The 18828-nt window shown below is 51.7% G+C and overlaps 1 protein-coding gene across 1 annotated transcript in view; it reads left to right on the top strand.

Moving 5' to 3' along the window:
* The first annotated feature begins 14157 nt into the window (after positions 1-14157).
* Positions 14158-18828, top strand: part of Spsb1 (splA/ryanodine receptor domain and SOCS box containing 1) — a 60296-nt gene continuing 55625 nt past the window's right edge. The window contains 1 exon segment of the mRNA NM_001436876.1: positions 14158-14322. The gene's annotated coding sequence lies outside the window, so the exon portion shown is untranslated.

Raw genomic sequence — 18828 nt, 5'->3', positions numbered from 1 at the left:
GTTTTTTTTTAAAGGCACATTTAAGCACAGCACAGTTTGGTGAAAACCTTTCTGGTGACAGTTAACTTGTCTGTATGTACAACAGAGGGTACATCTCACTGAGGAACAAAGGACGTTCAATAGAGATCAGACATGACCACACCAAAACTCTTGGCAGAGTAGGTGTGACACCTTTGACAAAGATGGGGTTCTATAGAGTTACTATCATGGTAAGGGCCTGGGAAAAGGATCTAGTGTGGTCTCGATCACACAGACAGTGCAGAGGTCTCCAGGCTGTTAACCACGTCGCTCCCTGGTCAGACGACGAGTTACACATCCGTTCCTTGGAAGGAACGGCCTTTGCCATTCCAGGTTCCCGAATTCTTAGTGGAGAGCACAGGACGTCTGAGCCTCCGACGGCTGTGGAGATTAATTTTGGTGGTAGAGCCATTTCCATGGCATCAGTTCTGCCGAGACAGAAACATGGGTGGCCTTTGCATTGTTTAGTCTTTATTGCTTCCCTTTTTCGTTTCCTTTTGCTTTTTCCATAGGGTCTCTTTATGAAGTCCTATCTGTCCTTGAACTCACAGAGACCGTGTGTGTGTGTGTGTGTGTGTGTGTGTGTGTGTGTGTGTGTGTGTGTGTGCATGCACATGTGTGCATGTTTGTGTGTGTGTGTGTGTGATATGTATGTGTGTGTGCATGCACGTGCTGAACTTTCCGTGTGTGTGTGTGTGTGTGTGTGTGTGTGTGTGTGTGTGTGTGTGTATGAAGGCACACATGTCAGAAGACAACATGGGAACTTGGTTCTCTCCTTCCACCCTGTGAGTCCCAAGGACTGACCTCAAATCATTAAGCAAGTCCTCCTCCAGAGTTCGATGCTTCCTTTGGTCTCTGAGGCCAAATGCTGAAATGCCTTCTGGGGCTTCGAAAAATCTCAAGGCTGCCACAGCCTCTCCACTCTCTTCTTTGATTTCTTGTAAGCATTATGACTTCGTGTGCTGTGGTGGCTACACAGGCCTGTGGAGGAAGAGAGGGAGAGAAGGAGACAGTGATAAGGATAGGAAGAGAAACCTTATGTCGGGGAATTTCGAACGTCCCATCCCTTCCCTGGTTCCAGCTCTGAGCCCTTCTCAACAGGGAGGCCAGCTGCACTGGGCTGGTTATATCTGACCTTATCCCCTGGCCATGATACCCAGGAAGAGGGGGCAGCAGCCGGCAGCTTAGGTCCTCTGTAGGTGCCCTGCCCAGTAGCTTCCCCTCCATCCTGTCTCAACATGGTCGTCACACAATGTGGCCTTGGCCCTGACCAGGGTTGGAGGTATCATCCCCTGCCTAGCCCTTTCCTTTGGGTCTTCAGAGAGGAGTATAGGAGGATCACAACACTGGCACCCACCATGGCACCCACCATGTGACAAAAGCTAGAAGACTCGCCCACAGTCCTCTGATACCTTCTACCTGAATTTGAGAGCAAATGAGTTTCACGTTTTGACTAAAAGCTGAGCCTGTGCCTCAAGCAGGGCAGGCAGTAGGGTCTCTTTCCTCCCCCCATTGCTGGTCCCAGAGAAGGAAGCCCAGCAGACAGAGCCTGAGGTTCCAGTCAGCCTGTGGTGCCCAAGGCTCCACCCACGCCTTCCCCTGCCTGCAAACCAATCCATCAGCTTCTTTCCAGTTCTTTGAACTGGATTTTTTTCACTCTTAAGGAAAACCCCCTGGATAGTGAAGCAGACAACACTGAAGAGAATAGTTGAGGCCAGTGCTTTCCCACAGAGACACATCCCCAGCTCAGGACAATATTGGGGACTTAGGATTCCTCATATCCATATTATTTTTAGCGCATATATATATAAAATTTTTGCAGGGTGGGGATTAAACCCAGGTCTGTGTGTGTACCCGGGTACAGAAAAAACAAGTTTGTTGTTATTGTTTTCTTGAGACAGTGGCTCATGCATCTCAGGCTGGCCTTGAACTCACCACTTTTGGAGTGCTGAGGTCACATGCAGGACGACCACATCTGGCTTGCGCAGTGTTGAGGATCAAAGCCTCAAGCTTCGATCGTGTTGGGCAAGCATTCAACCAACTGAGCTATATCCCCAGAAACAGAGACACAGAATTCGAATTCTGTCTTAAGAAGACCAGTGGTACAGGGGCCCCAAAACCAGCTGTTGGCCCCCCAGGAGGAGGAAGTGATGGGTAGTGTCCTGAAAATCCCTGCCAGGAGAGAGGACTAGGGTGGAAGATGGACTTTTCCAGCAGACAGGCAGAAGCAGCATGTCTCAGATGGGAGACCCATAAGGCAAAGATGGTCCCCGGTTTGTGACTTGGGCTACCTACCGATACTAAGAGAGGACAAACAGCCAAGGCTGTCCTGTCCTCTCAGACTGGGCCTCCCCATAGACTTGGAGACACGAAGGTATAGGGGATGGGGCACCATCTTCCAGAGCAAAAACCATACCCAGGAGTGGACGGAAATTACTTTTGCCCTAAACGAAGCTAGAGCTGCATGTGGGATTCAAACCTAAAACCATTATCAGGCTTGGCAAGATGGCTCAGTGCCCATCCTGGTAGCTTTACGTTTCCTCTCTGGAACTCATGGAGAGAGAGAACTGACCCCAAAAAGCTCTACTCTGATCTCTGCAAACGCAGATGATGATGGTGGTGGTGGTGGTGGTGGTGGTGGTGGTGGTGGTGGTGGTGGTGGTGGTGATGATGATGATGGCAACAAAGAAGAAGTAGAAGAAGAAGAAAAAGGAGGAGGAGGAGGAAGAGGAAGAGGAAGAGGAAGAAGAAGAAGAAGAAGAAGAAGAAGAAGAAGAAGAAGAAGAAGAAGAAGAAGAAGAAGAAGAAGAAGAAGAATTATTAAAACCACATCAGAGAAACCAGGCCCGAGAACTTGAACACATCACAGCATGAGGGGACAATGACACCCACCTGGGGCTCCATGGTGAGGAAGGCACTTAACACGGAGATGGCTGGTCCCATTGTCCTGTTATCTGGCCTCTTATGTCAAGAGACTGACAGGCAGAGAACTCCCTACTGTGCCCAGGGCTCCAGTTCAGACCAGTCCCTATGGCTTGAGTCTGTCTGCTTAAGCTGCTGGTCACCAAGTTGCTCCCTCTGTCCTTTCTTGCCCTATACCTGCAGTCCGATCCTCTGCAGCTCAACTTGACTCTGAGGTGGACCCTCGGGCCGTTTTGCGTGCCTCCCCGCCCCCACCCCGTACCCCTCTAGCCTGGCTCCTTTGTTTCTTCTCTTTGGGGCTGAAAGATGGGTCAGCCGTCAGGAGGACTGATTGAATCTATTTTGACACTGTGCAAAGATACAGATGTGTTTGCCAATGTTTATGGTGTGGCTTGCTTCCATCGGGTGTCCAGCCAGTATATCTGCTTTGGGAATGCTGGGGAATGCTGGGAAATGCTGGGAAATTCTGGGGTGGGTGATATGCACTCCAACACACCGTACGTTCACTCGTTCTTTTCATCCATTCCTCCATTCAGTAATTCAGGCACAGTGGCAGTCACTGGGTCCCTGGCTATGACGAAGTTGACCAGGTTCTCCCTTCCTATGCCACACTGTGACACGTCTCTCCGTTTAGGAGCAAGGGCCTGCCGTTCCTTGCTATACGCCCTGCCTGGTGTGCCTTGAACACTCAGAGAGTGAGTCAGGCCTACAGGCGGGACCACCATGCTGCCCTGCCCACACACATTTCCTTCCCATGGGCTTGCTCCGTGCCGGACCGGCTCATGCTGGCACTCTGCCCACACAACCCTTCTTTGGCTCCTGCCAACAGTGATTTCCTTTCAAACCTCCTCCGAGGTCCACAGGGGAGTATCGGCTTTGCCTGTGACACACTTTCCACCCTCTCTGGAGGAAGCAGGGAGCAAGGATGTGGGGCCCAGCCATTCTCAGCCTGTTGAGAAGACAGCAGTGCCTTTTAAGAATCCAAACACGAGGGTTGAGGATTTAGCTCAATGGTAGAGCGCTTGCCTAGCAAGCACAAGGCCCTGAGTTTGGTCCCCATCTCCAGAAAAAAAAAAAAAAAAAAAAAAGAAAATAATCCAAACACGAAAGATCTGAGTTCAAATCCCAGCTCCACTACTTAGCAGTGAATGCCACGGGGGTGTGGGGGTGTCCATCATGTCACCATTATGAACTTTGGTTTCCTCCTCTGTGAACTGGGATAGTTAAGTCTGCTTTCCAGAAAGGAAGCACAAAGCTAGGACTTCATATGGAAGCCCGGAGAATTTAGGATGGGGTACAGGAGGGCTCTGGGCACTTCTGATGGGGACAGTAAGAATTAGGAAAGACTTCCACTGAGCCAGGGCCACAGATAAAGAGATCAGTAAATGCCACAAGGTGATTTTGTGTGGTCCCACAGGTGTGGGGCAATGAAGGGTTGCCTGGTCCCCTGGGACCCTGAAGGGACAGTAGGAGCTTCGTCTGCTCCCGGGGCTTCAGAGTCTTTTGCTCAACCGAGGACCAGGCTACATCACACTGCCCCACACATACTGTGTGCCAGGCACTGTGCTTGGTCCTGGGACAAAGTGCATAGCAAGACAGAGAACAGGCCCGGGATTCCCAGTCTGCAGGAGTCAGGCGAGGTCCCAGGCAACCACAGCCCTGAATACTAGGGAGCCACAGCTGTGTGCAGTCAGGTAGAGGGAGCTCCTCAAGAGACACCAACTCCCAGCTGAGGGCCAGTCAGACTGGAGACAGCTACAGGGGTCAGTCATCCCCAGGGCCTGGCCTGGCCCCCCTCTCGCCCCGGCAAGCTGCAGCAGCTGAGGCAGCCTTTCCAGCCTTGGCAGTTGCCATGGTCTAGCCATGGTCTAGCAACCAGGCATTCTCGGATTCAGTAGGACCTACTTGGAAAGACTGAGGCACCCACTTATTCTCCTTTTAATACGTTATCCATTCTTCCTCCCACCCCCACCCCTGTTTGTGAACAAGCATGTCACAGCATGCCTACCTTGGTCAGAGGACAGCTATCGGGAGCTCTGTCCCCACTGTGGTTTCTGGGCACTGAACTCAGATCTGCAGTGGTATTTTTTTATCCATCTGGCTGGCTCTCTTCTGTCTTTGGTTTTTTGAGATGGTGTCTCATGTAGTCCAGGCTGGCCTCAAACCTGCTGTGAAGCTGGCACTGAACTCCTGATTCTCCTGTCTCCTCTTTCCAGGTGTTGGGATTAGGGGTGTGAACCACTGTACGTGGCTGGGACTGAAGCCCTCTGAAAGGCCCGGCAGCGCCTTCGGGGAGCGCTCTCACAGCAGAGCTGGCTTGTGGGAGCAGGTTTAAGACCCAGCCTGGCCACAATGGCACAGACCACCTCCTCCACCAGATCTATTAAGGGAGGCCCAACTTATTGCCAGCCTTAAATGTAGCTCTCATATCCTTGCCTAGCTAGGCAGAATAGCTGTTTCCCCTTTGTGCCATTGGCCCTGGCCCAGAGCAGGAGCCCTGTGGAACCCAGACCTGGGGAGCATAGGCTAACATCCTGGAGCCAGCCCTGGCCCCAGGCACCAGCTGCAGAGAGCGGCTTCCTAAAGCAGCTCCCGGAAAAGGCTCAGCCCACTCCTGGTACATTCCAGATCCTGGGTGGTCTAGTGTCAGGGACCCAGAGTCCAGAGGAACTAGGTTCAGATTGCCACCAATTTCCTGAGAGTTTTTTCCTAGGGCTCCAGGCAAACCCACCAGTTAAACAGGAAAAAATAACAGATGACATCTTAAAACCAGAAGTCAGAGTCTCTCCTGAGCCATTCAGAGACAGAAGGTGCCAGCTCGCCTCTTCTTCCTCCTCCCTCCTCTGTACAGCCCGTGCTGCAGATGGGTCAGCCACTGCTAAGCCACACAACACACCACGTAGTTGGCACCTAAAAATATTGCCTTGTGTTTTCCCTTTAAATAGAAAGGTCCTTCAGCTCCATCCACATCAGGCCTCCACCTCTGAGTTCTGGGTGGGCGCCTGTGACTTCAGCCAGACTTGGCTCGGAGATGGAGGGGGTGGGGCGGGGTGAGTTGTGATAGGGGTTCGTGCACTCCTGAGAGCTGGAGGGATGACACAGGGTAGACTGGTGTTTGACTTGCCCAATGTCCCCAAGCATTATGTATGCAGATGGGCCCTATTTCAAAGCCCAGGGCATCCCCATGGCACAGATGAGAGTCCAGGATTGGAGGAACCTGTGACAATGGAAGGGGCAGGGCATACCAGTGTGCTTACAGGACCCGTGACCAGGGATATCTGACCTCCTGAGGTACCGGTGAGAGCTGGGAAGCCGTAGCCCATGAGTTATGAGCTCTGCCTAGCGGCAGGAGAGACCTTGGGTTCAAGGGCCTTTTCTTGGGGGAAGGACCAAACAGGGACCTGTGGCAGTTGGGAGCCCTTCTCAGTTCTGAACCTCGACAATGCCTTTATCCCGATTGGAGCTAACTCCGTGGTCAGTGTTTAGGGGGAAGATCAGAAAGAGGCCCATGCAGGGCTGGTGGCACCTACAGCATAATGCACAGTGGGCCAACTCTGGGGCCACCTCTGGGGGAAGGAGTTGCTGAAGTTGGCTTTCTTGGTTTGCATTATAAGGCTGGAGAGATGATTCAGAGGTTGAGAGCACTGATTGCTCTTCCAGAGGTCCTGAGTTCAATTCCCAGCCACCCTTGGTGGCTCATAGCCATCTGTAATGAGATCTGATGGCCTCTTCTGACATGCAGATCTATATGCAGAACACTGTGTATATAATAAATAAGTAGATCGTTTGATTTGCATTATTATCAGGACAATGAAGGCTGTTGCCAATGGAACGTTTGTGTTCTTAGAGCCAGGTGGTAAATGGGACTAGTGTCCCTATCTTCTGCTCCTGGCCTCAGCTCTCTGCTTCTTGTCCCTCCAAGATGGCCTCTGTCTCGCACTCTTGCTAGCCAGGGGCTGACCTGTGTTTACCACCGTGCCTTCCCCGCCCGAGAGCGGCTGAAACCTTGAGCCCACACCGACCTTTCCTCGGGTCTTGTCATCACAGCGGTGAGAAAGATTCCCAGTACAGGTGCCGACTCTGGAGCCAGGTTGCACGGGTTCAAATCCAAGCTGTGTTTTAGTAGCTTAGCTAGTAGCTACACAAGGCGTTAATTTCACCCATGCTTTGTTTGCTCTCTACACCAGAAGGCTTGGGTGAGGATTAGGATGAGGTTTTCTGTTGTTTTCTTTGAACTTGGGGACTCAAGGCTTTCTCTATGCCAGCCACAGCCCAGAAGCCACCTCAGGCATGGAACAGGCCACATTGGCGGCACTCTCTGGTTCCTCCTTTCCATCCTTCTCCGTGTTATCCCTTTATTTGACTCCACTGGTTCCATCCAAACGGAGGTCTTCATGTCTTCATCCAGTACTAGTTGAGGACAGTGGGGAATGAGATTATTAAGGAAATACTGTTCTCTCATTCCGTCTACTGGAGAGTCTTGGTCCCTTGTCCTTGTGACTTCCTTTGCTCCTGAAGAGAGGGGAGCAGAGACTTCAAGGGCACACAAGCTATGGGTTCTCCTTCCAGTGCGTTTGTCTCCCTCTCAGCTCGGGTCCCGGGGTGCATACACTGGGTTGCTCAACTATGAGCCAGGCTCAGACGGCCCTGGAACCCAAGGCCAGGAGAACCAGCTCATCCCCAGCCACGCAGCAAATTCGAGTGGGGATAAATAATTGCTCTTTAAAGTCACCGGCTTTGCGTTGCTATGTGTCAAGGATCCAGGTGAGCCTTTTTTTTTTTTTTGTTTTGTTTTGTTTTGTTTTGTTTTGTTTTTGGAGCTGAGGGCCGAACCCAGGGCCTTGCACTTGCTAGGCAAGCGCTCTACCACTGAGCTAAATCCCCAACCCCTGAGGAGAAGCTTCTGGAGAGGGGCCTGTGGCACAGTCATGGAGGAGGAAGCAGGGGGTTGAGGAGGTAAAGCATGGAGGGAGGAGACTGGCGAAGCCAGGAGAGGTGGGAAGAGGGTGCCAGGTGCAGAGGGGCAGAAGGCAGCCTGTTGAGGGCCTTGTAGATGTGGTCAGGCTTTGGGACTCTGTTTTAAAAATATCATGTGCGGGGTTGGGGATTTAGCTCAGTGGTAGAGCGCTTGTCTAGCAAGCGCAAGGCCCTGGGTTCGGTCCCCAGCTCCGAAAAAAAAAAAAGAAAAAAGAAAAAAAAATATCGTGTGTGTGTGTGTGTGTGTGTGTGTGTGTGTGTGTGTGAGAGAGAGAGAGAGATAGAGAGAGAGAGAGAGAGAGAGAGAGAGAGAGAGAGAGAGAGAGAGAGAGAGAGACACTGAGGGAATCTGTTCTCTCCCTCCACCATGTGTGTCCTGAGCCCTCCTGGCTACCCCTTGAGCTCTGTCTTAGTGACAGAGTGGGACAGTGGGATTTACTTTGCAGAGACCGTTTATCTCGCTGACTGGGATGCTGATGATCGGAAGGGCCGAGTTCCCAAACAGAAGAGGGTGAACAGCCAGGTACCAGGCAGCTGAGGGGTGAGGAGTACATATTTGTTTTCAGTCAGGGCCAAAGTCAAGACGAAGGTGTCTCAGGCTATAGGAAATCCCCCTTCCTTACCAGGCCCAACCTTCAGGGCTATGGGCAGTTTTGGTTTTCTTTGGCTTGTGGGTCACTTTAGCCCACCTCTTTGCCTCTCGTTTACTTTGGTCTTGTTTACCAGGCTCTCTGTGTAGTTCAGGCTGGCCTCACACGCCCGCCTCGGCCCCCTGTGTGCTGGAGTTTCAGGGGAGTGCCACCATGCCCAGCTCTGCCTCTCTTTTTTTTCCAGGGTTTTCTGTTCTGTCAGTCTGCATCCAGATAGGCCTTCTCTTCTGTGCTCCTTCACCATTGGATCAAATCCCACCTGAGGCCAGTGTGATGTCATTTTAGAGCTGCAAAGATCCCCACCCCCAACCCATCCCTTGGTCTCCCAAGTTGGTCTCCAACTTGCTACGTAGCTGAGAATGACCTTGAGCTTCTGGCCCCCCTGCCTTTACCTCCCAAGTGTTTGGATTATACCACCAAACCAAGTTTTATGCCGTGCTGGGGATTGAGCCCAGGGCTTCATGCATGCTGGGCAAGTGGTCTGCCAACCTAGCTAAATCCCCAGCCCGAGATCTTGTTACTAAACACGACAATATTCACAGGGTTTGGGGGCACAGGGACCAGGCGGGCTACACTCTTACTTCCATGATGTATTACACAGGAAGGACATAGCAAAGGTGACAGGTAGGTAGTGTGGGGTTGAGGCTTGTGGTGTGAGGCAGGCCAGGAGGAGCTAACTCAGTTTCATCTTCCACCCATCTTTGTGGGAACAAACTCCCAGCATGCAGCGGGGGCACACGGCTCATGCCCGGTAAATGCTTATGCTAAATGAATGGGGAAACTGAGCCCTGATGGATGTGAGGATGAAACAGAAGGTTCGGGTCTGTGGGTCTGGACTCGTGATTGAGACGACTACCAAACACAGCAAGCTCTGTGGTGGAGACTGGAGAAGAAACTATTTACACTTATACCCACAACAGTCTGCTCTCAGCCGTGGCCAGAGATCTTCTTTCAGTATGGGCAGCACGGGCGGCAGTTACTGAAGAGACTCAGAATGGGCTAAAGTGCCGAGAAGAATTGACTGTTGAGTGCTAGCCCTAACGGAACGTCGGTATTTGCCCCTCCCCCCTATACACGTTGTCCGAATCCTATTGGACACCCTCAGGACGTCTATACTAGCCCCTCCCCGAATGCACGTTGCCCAAGGCTTATGGCCATCCTCAAGAGGGAACAGAAAGGTTTAAGAGCTGGAGAGTGGGGAGGAGAGCTGTCGGATGCTGTCTTGTGGACATGCATGGCTGCCCTGCCCATGACCTTCCTGCGGCTGTGGTTCCTGCACGAGCCCTGTATAAGAATAAGCCAACCAACATGATCAGTCCACACTGTAGCAGGAGGCACCAACTCGACTCAGTGGGTTAAAATACCGTAGAGAAGGAAAAAAGAGAAGAGCTCAATCTATGTTCATTAAGATCCTCAAATTTTAACTTAAAAAAAAAAATACTGAGAGACCGAAGGAAGAAATACTCTCAAAAGCATTTGCTTATAGTGTTTAAATAAAGATTTACTGTTCTGGTAAAGATGCGCCATGGGGAAAATGCCCTGAAAGACGGGCAAAAATTACTAGTGGCAAGCTGACAGGGGCACCAGCATCCCAGCTATTATTGGCTATTATTTTACTCGAAAAGGATCAGAAAATATTGCAGGGGGCGCTAGAGAGGTGGCTTTGTGCCTAAGAGCACTGGCTGCTCTCTCGGAGGCTCTGGGTTCAACTCTCAGGACCCACACGACAGCTCACAGCTATTCATAATTCCCAGTTCCAGGGGATCTGGCACCTTCTTCTGGCCTCTACCAGCACCAGGCACTCGTGTACAGCATGCTTGTGTACATGTAGGCAAAACACTCATTGATATAAAATAAAAACAACTACACCCTGAAAAACAAACAAAAACCACATTGCAATGACTGTTGTCTCAAGATTCCACCCTCTCCCTTTATCCGCATCTCTTGGGATCTCATGTAGCCCAAGCTGGTCTTGAACTCAGTATGTAAAGGATTTTAACCTTGAACTTCAGATCTTCCTGCCTCTACCTCCCAAGTGCCGGGTTTACAGATACATGCCAGCAAGACCAGGTCTATGTTAGTCTAACAACTGAGCTTCATGCCACAGAACGACCATCTCTCTGTTAACGTCTTCTCAGAGAGTCTTAAGAGCTCCTTTCAAGCCTGGGTACCACTTAAAGCCCGGTACAGTTACTGAACCTTTTCTCTGAATGTTTGATATTGCTATGCTGCAATCTCATGTCTTGCCAGCAGGTGTCACTGTTCAACAACGTGATCCCGCACCAGCACACCCACACAGGCCGAATAGAGCCTAGTTTTACTTTGTGAGTGAGCTCTGACTTCAGCAGGGATGGTCTACATGTACTAATATACCCCAGTCAGTGTTTGTTCTCTCTGTCTTGGTAGCACTCATAACACTTTTGTGTCATGGATTGGTCTCACAAATCCTTGGGACTCTTTAAACTCCTCAAGATCTTTTTACTTCATGTTTGTTAAATGATCGAACATACGTATATACGAACAAGCCTCTCCAAGCCCTGGGGAACACAGAGCAGTTCTATGGATAACAAAACCGAATCTCTTGGGCTGGGTAAAGTGCACCCCACAACCGTGAAGGTCTGAGTTAAAATTCCAAACACCCATATTAAGGAAGCTGTGGCAGTGATCATCTATAATCTCACTTAAATATTCATACTTCTCAGATCGTGGGGGAGGCAGGTGTGGGCTGGAGAATCCCCAGAAGCTCCTGTAATGGGCCTGGCAGAAACAAAAATATTCCAGAGAGACACTTGTATCTCTCATTCTGACTGTCAGACTATCGAAACAATGGACCCCAAAGAAATGGGAATTTCCCCAGGAATCTCATGCTGGCAGAAGAAAGGACTCCGGCCAGAGGGGGAACTTGTCTCCCAGAAAGATTTCACACAGTTCTAAGAACTCAGACCTCCCTACGGGATGCGAATGAGGCCCAGACAATGACAGGACAGCCATGTTTTGACCGTAAGTGCTTAGATGGGCATGGCCTCTACCTCCCTTCATGACTGCACGGATGAATTTGTGGAGTTTACGAGATCTCTCCGCCCCTCTTCCCAGTGTGACCACACCAAATATATCTTTTTTTTCCTGCTTTCCACTTTTAATTTGGCTCCATTAACTGGCTTTATTGAGGACGGGTGGCCAGACCTAAACTGGAACACAAGTTGTAACCTCTGAGTACGATAACATGCCCAGACCAGCTAGCCTGGTGTATGTAGCAGTGAGCAAGAAAGCCTAGTCTTAAACGAGGTGGAAGGTGAGGACCAGTGCCCGAGGTTGTCCTGACCTCCACAGGCACGCGGCGCTACGCTTGTGCCCACGTTCACGTTTACACACACAGCCATGCACACAAAATCAACTTCAAACGAACTGAATCTCTGTAGGTTAAGTGTCTTGGTCAAGGACACACATCGTGTGAACAGCGGTGTTGGGGTTTACACTACGCTGGTCTTATTCCAAGGGGCCTCAGGGAAGACAGGGACCCTGTACCCTTTAAAGAGTGGCAGGATTCTTTCCTGTGGGCCCCAACTGTCCAAGGCATCTCTACCCAGACCTCAAACCAACGTCAGAAAAAACAATTCTGTGAAGACTCGTTCCCTAACGATCCATCCTTATCATTTTCCGAAGGTTAGAGAAGTAAGCAAACCCTATCAGCAGAACCCATGATGTACAAGATGTGGGAGTGGGGTCTCAGTTACAGAGTGAGCGGAACTGGGCGTCCTGAGCCTCCTCCCCAACTGGGGCTCACAGATTTGACTCAGTCTTAAGCAATCACCAGCTGACCTTTCGATCATATTTATCAGCTGCTGTAACACTATTGCAAGCTCATGACTTTTCAATAAACAATAGGATTACGCCCCTTTCAGACTCGTTCGCAGTGCTCTGATTCACGGAGGTCACTGCTGTATGACTAACTGTGTGATACCAGCCCACCTTCCCAGTATCCCAGGGGTGACAGAGACGACTGTCTGGTAAGCCTAGATATTCAGACCATTGATATCAAGTTACCCAACAGGATCAGAAGTCGAGAGTTCAGGATCGGTGCTGATGGAGTAGTCAAGCCTTTTGAGAGCTGTCTTTCTCAGACTCAGAGCTAAGGACCCAGAGCAACTGCTGACACTCTAATCATTTGAAACTTATCCGGTCTGTCCCTGAAGCTCTCCCCCAGACAAAAGATAAGCCTTAGAAGAGTACTTTTTGAGGAAGCTGAGAGGATGTAGCCCTGGTGTATGACCACAGTACCTGTCCTGTGAGGTGACTGTACCCGATAAAGGATGCTCACTTCTGGCTCAACATATGGAGCACGGCTCTCTCCTTCCAAGCTATATGGGTCAGTGGCTGCTGTGCTCACAGGGAACCCTACAAGTTTTCAGACTTTGAAGAGTCCAACAGGCGGGAGTCACCCCTGAGTCACCGGCAAGGCTGCCTGACTGATAGGGTCCACTGGAGAGGCCATTTTCCCCACCCAGGTCCATCTTGTCCTTGGCAGTCCCGAAACATCAGTGTTTTCAAACAAAACTGGCAACTCAGTGAGGTGATTGGAATCTACACGGTAGCCTCCAGCCCTTCGGTCTTTACAGTGAATGATTACATCAGTGGCCACAGTATTGATAGCAATGTCTCCAGCATCCCTCACCACCTATGGGTGAGGGTGGGGAGATCTTAGGGGGATATCGTTAAGATGGGGACGTAAAATCTCCCTCAGCCACTGTTCTGTAGCGAGGGGGAAGGAAAAATCCCTTTCAAAGCCTCTAACAGGGCACTGTCACTCATGCCATCCTAAGCTCGGTGTCTAGGTACTGTGGATGCCTATGCGATCAAGACCTCCCGGTCTTGAAGTCCTGAGTTGCCTGCCTCTCCCCATAAGTGCGGAAACAGTATAGAGCAGCAGGATTGCTTTCCTTTGCAAGGCCGTATGACAGAATCTTAACTCGGAATTTCAAACGAGTTAGTCAAGATCTTGCTCCTGTGATTATTGCTATCACCTCCCCATGCCAAACATTCTTTTCCCTAATGAATGAACCTCAACTTCTCAATACAGGACTGGGCACCACCGCAGCCCCTCGCAGGTTTTCCGTTACTATGATATCGGCCTTAGGCCCAGCCTTTTCCCAAAACTCCTCCAGAGGGATCAAAACTCGTGCTGCAGAGGCCAGGGCAGAAAGATGTATGGCTGAGCCTACACCAGGTCCACAAGAAGGTGGTACTGGGGGCTACAGAGCTCGCAAAGCCGCAATCCCGGATGCCTTTGATCCTCGCACGCTCTGCGCTCTCGGGCGCCCCGCAGCGCTCAGCCCTGGGAAACCCAACACTGGGCCAGAAAGTAAAGGGGCGGGGCGGGGGAGGGGAGGGGCGGGGGGCGGGGCTAGGCGGGAAAGGGGACGGGGAGGGACATGCGGAGCAACGGGCAGGAGTGAGGGCCGGGATAAAGGGCGTGACCTGGGGCGTGGTAGGGCAGATGAAGGCGGGGCGGGGCATACAAACCCTGCCCACGGCGCGTCCCTCTTTTTCTCCGCCCCCCCCACTTTAGAGCGGTCGGTGGCTTTTTCTTCTCAGCGCACGAGTCGCGCTGGAGCGGCCCGCGCGCTTGCCGCAGGAACCAGCTCCAGGCGCTGGCGCCGGGGCCGCGGAGAGGAAGCGACTTCGCTCTCTGCAGCGGGCGCGGCCCTGGGCACCGCGAGCCTCCTGAGCTCCCGGAGCTGCGGCCTCTCTGTGCGCGGTAGGCGGCTCGGGACACCGATGACCCGTTGGGTGGGCGCGCGTTCGGGCTCTGGGGTCCGGGGAAGAGGGAGACACGGGAACCACCACGCAGTGGGAACTGAGAGGGCAGGCGCGGGGCAGAATGTGGGCAAAGGGTGGGCACCCGCCGTGGAGCCGTGATCGATCTTGGGTCCCCGGAGAGGGGCCGGGCGCCGCCCAGTGCACAGCCGCCTCTGCTGCGGAGGGGCGGCTCCTGGAGGCTCTGGGGTCCCACCTGCGGGGGCGGCATTGGGCGGGGGCCTCAGTGGAGCGGGTACTGTAGCGCACTAGGATGAGCCTAGGCTGCAGACCGAGAAAGAGGCCTGGGGTGCGCCATAGTCCCGGGGCGCCTTAGGGTTCTGGTTGCTGAGGCGGACTCCCATCGCCAAAGTCGAGGGGATCCTTTCTGCACCGTGCATCGCGACCCTGCTGAGTTAAGTTAGTTTCGCTTTTCCCGCCAGTACGAGCTCTGATTTGCAGTGGTCACAACTGTCCTAGTCCCCCTTCCCGATCTCCCCTTTCCGATCCGGCCCGGTAGCGCCTCTCTCTGGGAGACCGCCTGGTGACACTGTGCGAGGCGCCAGCCACCCCGGAGCCGCCGATGCTTCTCCCGGGCAACGGAGGTTATGTCAGGAAATCGATGGAAACAGAGAAACAAGAGCAGCCTGAATCGGCTGGTGGAGCAGCGGGTTGGGTTGTCCCGCGCCTGAGGAGTGTGCAAGGACTCGTTAATTTCCAAGTTTAAGGATGTGCCATAGCAAAGACTGAATGTTCACAAATGGTGCCTCTAAAGATGCTCGCCAGCCAGGAAATTGTGGTGTGCTTTTGCGAATGAGAATGTGTCCTCGAGTGTTTCTGGGAGTGACGGTGTATCGTGAATGCGTGTGTTTCCTAAGTGTTCTTGCCTGTCTGTGAACATATTTCTGTGGCACAAGCATGTGTTGGTACACATCTCTGTGTGTGTTTCTGTGTGTGTGTGTGTGTGTGTGTGTGTGTGTGTCCACTGCCATCCAGGATAACCCAGCAGTGGGGTGGCCATTGGCTCTGGAAGGTTGTGGAGTATGACTCCCCTTGCTTGGTTGGTTCTGGTAAGTGGAGTTGCTGGAGTGTTGGCCGGCACCTTTTCAGAGAAGCTTCTGCCAGCTGAGCAAGGCTCAGGCTCCTCTCTCTTCCCCTCTCTTTTTCTCTGAAAGCAAACTGTGCAGTGTGGTGGTGAGCTGGCAGAGGCTGCTTCCTGAGTGAGTAATATTTAATTAAACCCTCTAGTTAGTAACATCAGAAACTGCTCATGAGCTGAGTTTTAACAGGTGTTTATCCCCCATGATGAAGATTTGGTGTCCTTGAAGAAGGCTCAGGATCAGGCAGACACACACACACACACACACACACACACACACACACACACACACACTGAGGTAGGATGACCTCGAGGGAGTTGACTTTCTTCTTAATTGTTAGCCTCTAGGAGAGAGTGGGATTGCTTTTCCTTTTTGCCCCACGCCTTCCTAACTTGCATCTCTGAGAGGCAGAAAGCACTACACTAACATTAGTGGTACAGACAGAAGGGATCGTGCAGTCAGAGAAGCACTACATCATTTAGAGACTATCTAGCTAGACCAACCCTTTCCCAGTGGAGGCCCAGAGAGGTTGGGAGATTTAGCTGAAGTGCATAGCCAGGGTTATGCACCAAGACTAAATCCCGGCTGTTGGTCACTGTCCCTAGCCCTGAGGTCATAGGCAAAGTGACCAGGCTGGATTAGATCATCCGAAACATTTCTCCTTCTCCTCTTATTGCAGGGAGCACATCTTCCAGTAGATCTCAGACGTTCTCTAGATGGGAGATGTGGAGTTTCTGAATCCGGAAACTTTACAAGTCCTTTTCTTGCTTGGCCTGTATCCCACTCAAATCAGCCAGACCAAAACCTGGGGAGAAGCCATAACTGTCAGAGTCTTAGGAAGGCCTGGTCTTGCCTGGGGCCCTGGATGAGGTCACTTAGGGGTAAATTAGGCTTTGCCAGTGTGAGGCTGTGCCAGCAAGGGTGGACACACCCTTCAATGGGTTCCTCATGGCTGCTGCATAAAACAGGCCCCCGTGGAATCAGCATAGACGTTCAATTTCTCCTTGCTCCCAGGGGCACTGCTGCTGTTGATGGGGATGCAGACGCTTCCTTCTTGAGCCTGCTACCCTCTCCGGGGTGGATGAAGCTGGAGGCAGACGCATCTGTCTCCGCTTTATCTAGGTCTTTGCGCGTCTCACCATGCTGTGAGTTTAATCTAGGGAGTTCGCACCAGTCCCTTTCAGAAATAGGGTGTGGTCAATATCCGTGAGTTGATTCGTCTTTTTTGTCACGGTGCACAGCGCATGGCAGGTGTGCCTCCGTGGGTCAGGGCCCACTTTGTGGTCCCTGCCTTCACCGAAAGCCAAATCAGTGAGAGCTAGAGCAAAAGGCTGCCCGTCACCCGGGGCTCTCAGTGCCGTGCCCACCCTTCTGCAGATGGCATCCTCGCCATCAGGCTCTGCTGTGAGTCCTCATCACACCCCTGCTGGGCAACAGCTAGGACTGGTGCCAGGCTCCTTGACACATCGGGTGTCTACACTTCCCAGGCGCTTAGACTGGGCGCTCTAGAGCTCCCATCCCCCTTTGCCCCAGCAGGTTACTTAACCAAGGTCTGTTTGCCATTGAAGGGTGGAGTCAAAACTCCAACCCAGTCACCATCACCATCACAGTGTGCCTCTCTTCTGCCTTGCCTGTCCCTTCTGTGTTGTTTGTTAAAATATTTATTATTGCGTGTGTATGATGTGTGTGTGCGTGCGTGTGTGTGTGCATGTGTGTGTGTTGTGTGTGTGTATGCACATGCGTGTGTGCATGTGTACCAGTTTGTGGCACTTTGTCTGCTGAACCATCTTGATAGCCCCTGTTAGCTTTATAAACGAATTTTCTGTTGCTGCAAAAAAAAAAAAATTCAATCATCTGCTTGTGGAAAGGATCGTATGATGAATGAGTCTTCATATTCCTTCACAAATTTTGAGGGTGAACATGTGCACATACATGAGAACGTACCTGCACATACACAAGTTGCAATGTTCAGAAGCAGAAATAGGTTGTTAAATTACCTACCGTACCTTGTAAGATGTATTTAAGGGGAGAATCGGGTTAAAATCAGACCCCGTGATTCCCTCCATATGAGGGTGAGATATGTGTGCCATCTTGTGTGTCTTCACTTCCTGACTTTGAAGCTGAGGATGATGCTATGGTGAATGAAGACCTTGACTATGCCGCCAGCAGCCCGTCAGGGGCTCCAGCCTTGGGCCCGCTCTTCAGAGCTCCTGGGTAGCGCCTGGTTTATTTAGCATTGTAAAAGTTCTGTCGGTTGCCTAATATTAAAAACAATGAGTCTGAGGGTCATGAGGCAAACCACATCGGTTTAGGGCCTCTTGGCCTCCCTGAAGAGTTGGGCAAGAGAAGCCGCCAAGGCACAGCCCCGCTCTGCCTGCTGTGGAGGCCCAGACCTTGTGCAATGCTTGTGCAGGGGGTGACGGCAGGCCTGGGTGTTAAGAATGAGAGATGATTTGTCAACACATTCTGGATTAGACCTCAACACAAACTTTAACTATTCAACCTGCTGTGCTGGCTGTGGCTGGAAGGGTCTGAAAGCCCCTGCTTTGCCCCAACTTCTGCGTGCTCTGAACTGAAGGGAGGGGTGTTGGGATGTAGCCTCCACACTCAGGGAAGGACAGCTGAGGGGGACTTTGGCATCTCAGGGTTGGAGGGCCCCGCCTGTGACAAGGTCTCTACTCTGCCTCTCACAATGACCCCTGCTTGCCAGGTTAGCTATGTGACTATGACGCTGCCAGTTGTTTTGGGGGGCCACCTTGACTGTTTTTTTTTTTTCTTTTTTTCGGAGCTGGGGACCGAACCCAGGGCCTTGCGCTTGCTAGGCAAGCGCTCTACCCCTGAGCTAAATCCCCAACCCCGCCACCCTGACTGTTAACGTTATACCCGTGTAAGTTGCCTTTCTTATTGCTATAACAAAATATCTGATTTTGTTATATATATTTTGAAAATACAACAAAGAACGACTTAAAGAAAAGGCTGTTCTATCATCTTGGGGAAGATGTGAGAATAGAGGCTGAAGGTGCCTGGTGTCATGGTGTCCACAGTCAGAAAACAGCAACATTAAAGTGCTTGTACTCAGTCCTCCTTATCCTGTTCAGTCAGCCCATCCTGGACAGTGCCACTTGGAATCAAAGCGGGTCTTCCCCTCCTCTTGGAACAGCCTCACAGACAGACGCACTAAGAGTGTCTCTGAGGTGATTGCAAATCCCATCAAGTTGACAAGGAAGATTAAACGTCACAGCGCCCCTGTTTGGTGAGCATCTGCTTCCCCCACTTGTCATCCCACCCTTAAGGTACAAGGGCTCTCTCCCATTGGGTCACCTTCCTTTGTGTCGTCTTACCCGTGCACAGGGAGCTGCCTTCCAAAG

The sequence above is a fragment of the Rattus norvegicus genome, chromosome 5, assembly GCF_021556685.1.
Source record: "Rattus norvegicus strain SHRSP/BbbUtx chromosome 5, alternate assembly SHRSP_T2T, whole genome shotgun sequence".
Classification (NCBI taxonomy): Eukaryota; Metazoa; Chordata; class Mammalia; order Rodentia; family Muridae; genus Rattus; species Rattus norvegicus.
The sequence above is the reverse complement of the archived record's forward strand: the minus strand, read 5'-3'. Positions and strand labels throughout refer to the sequence as shown.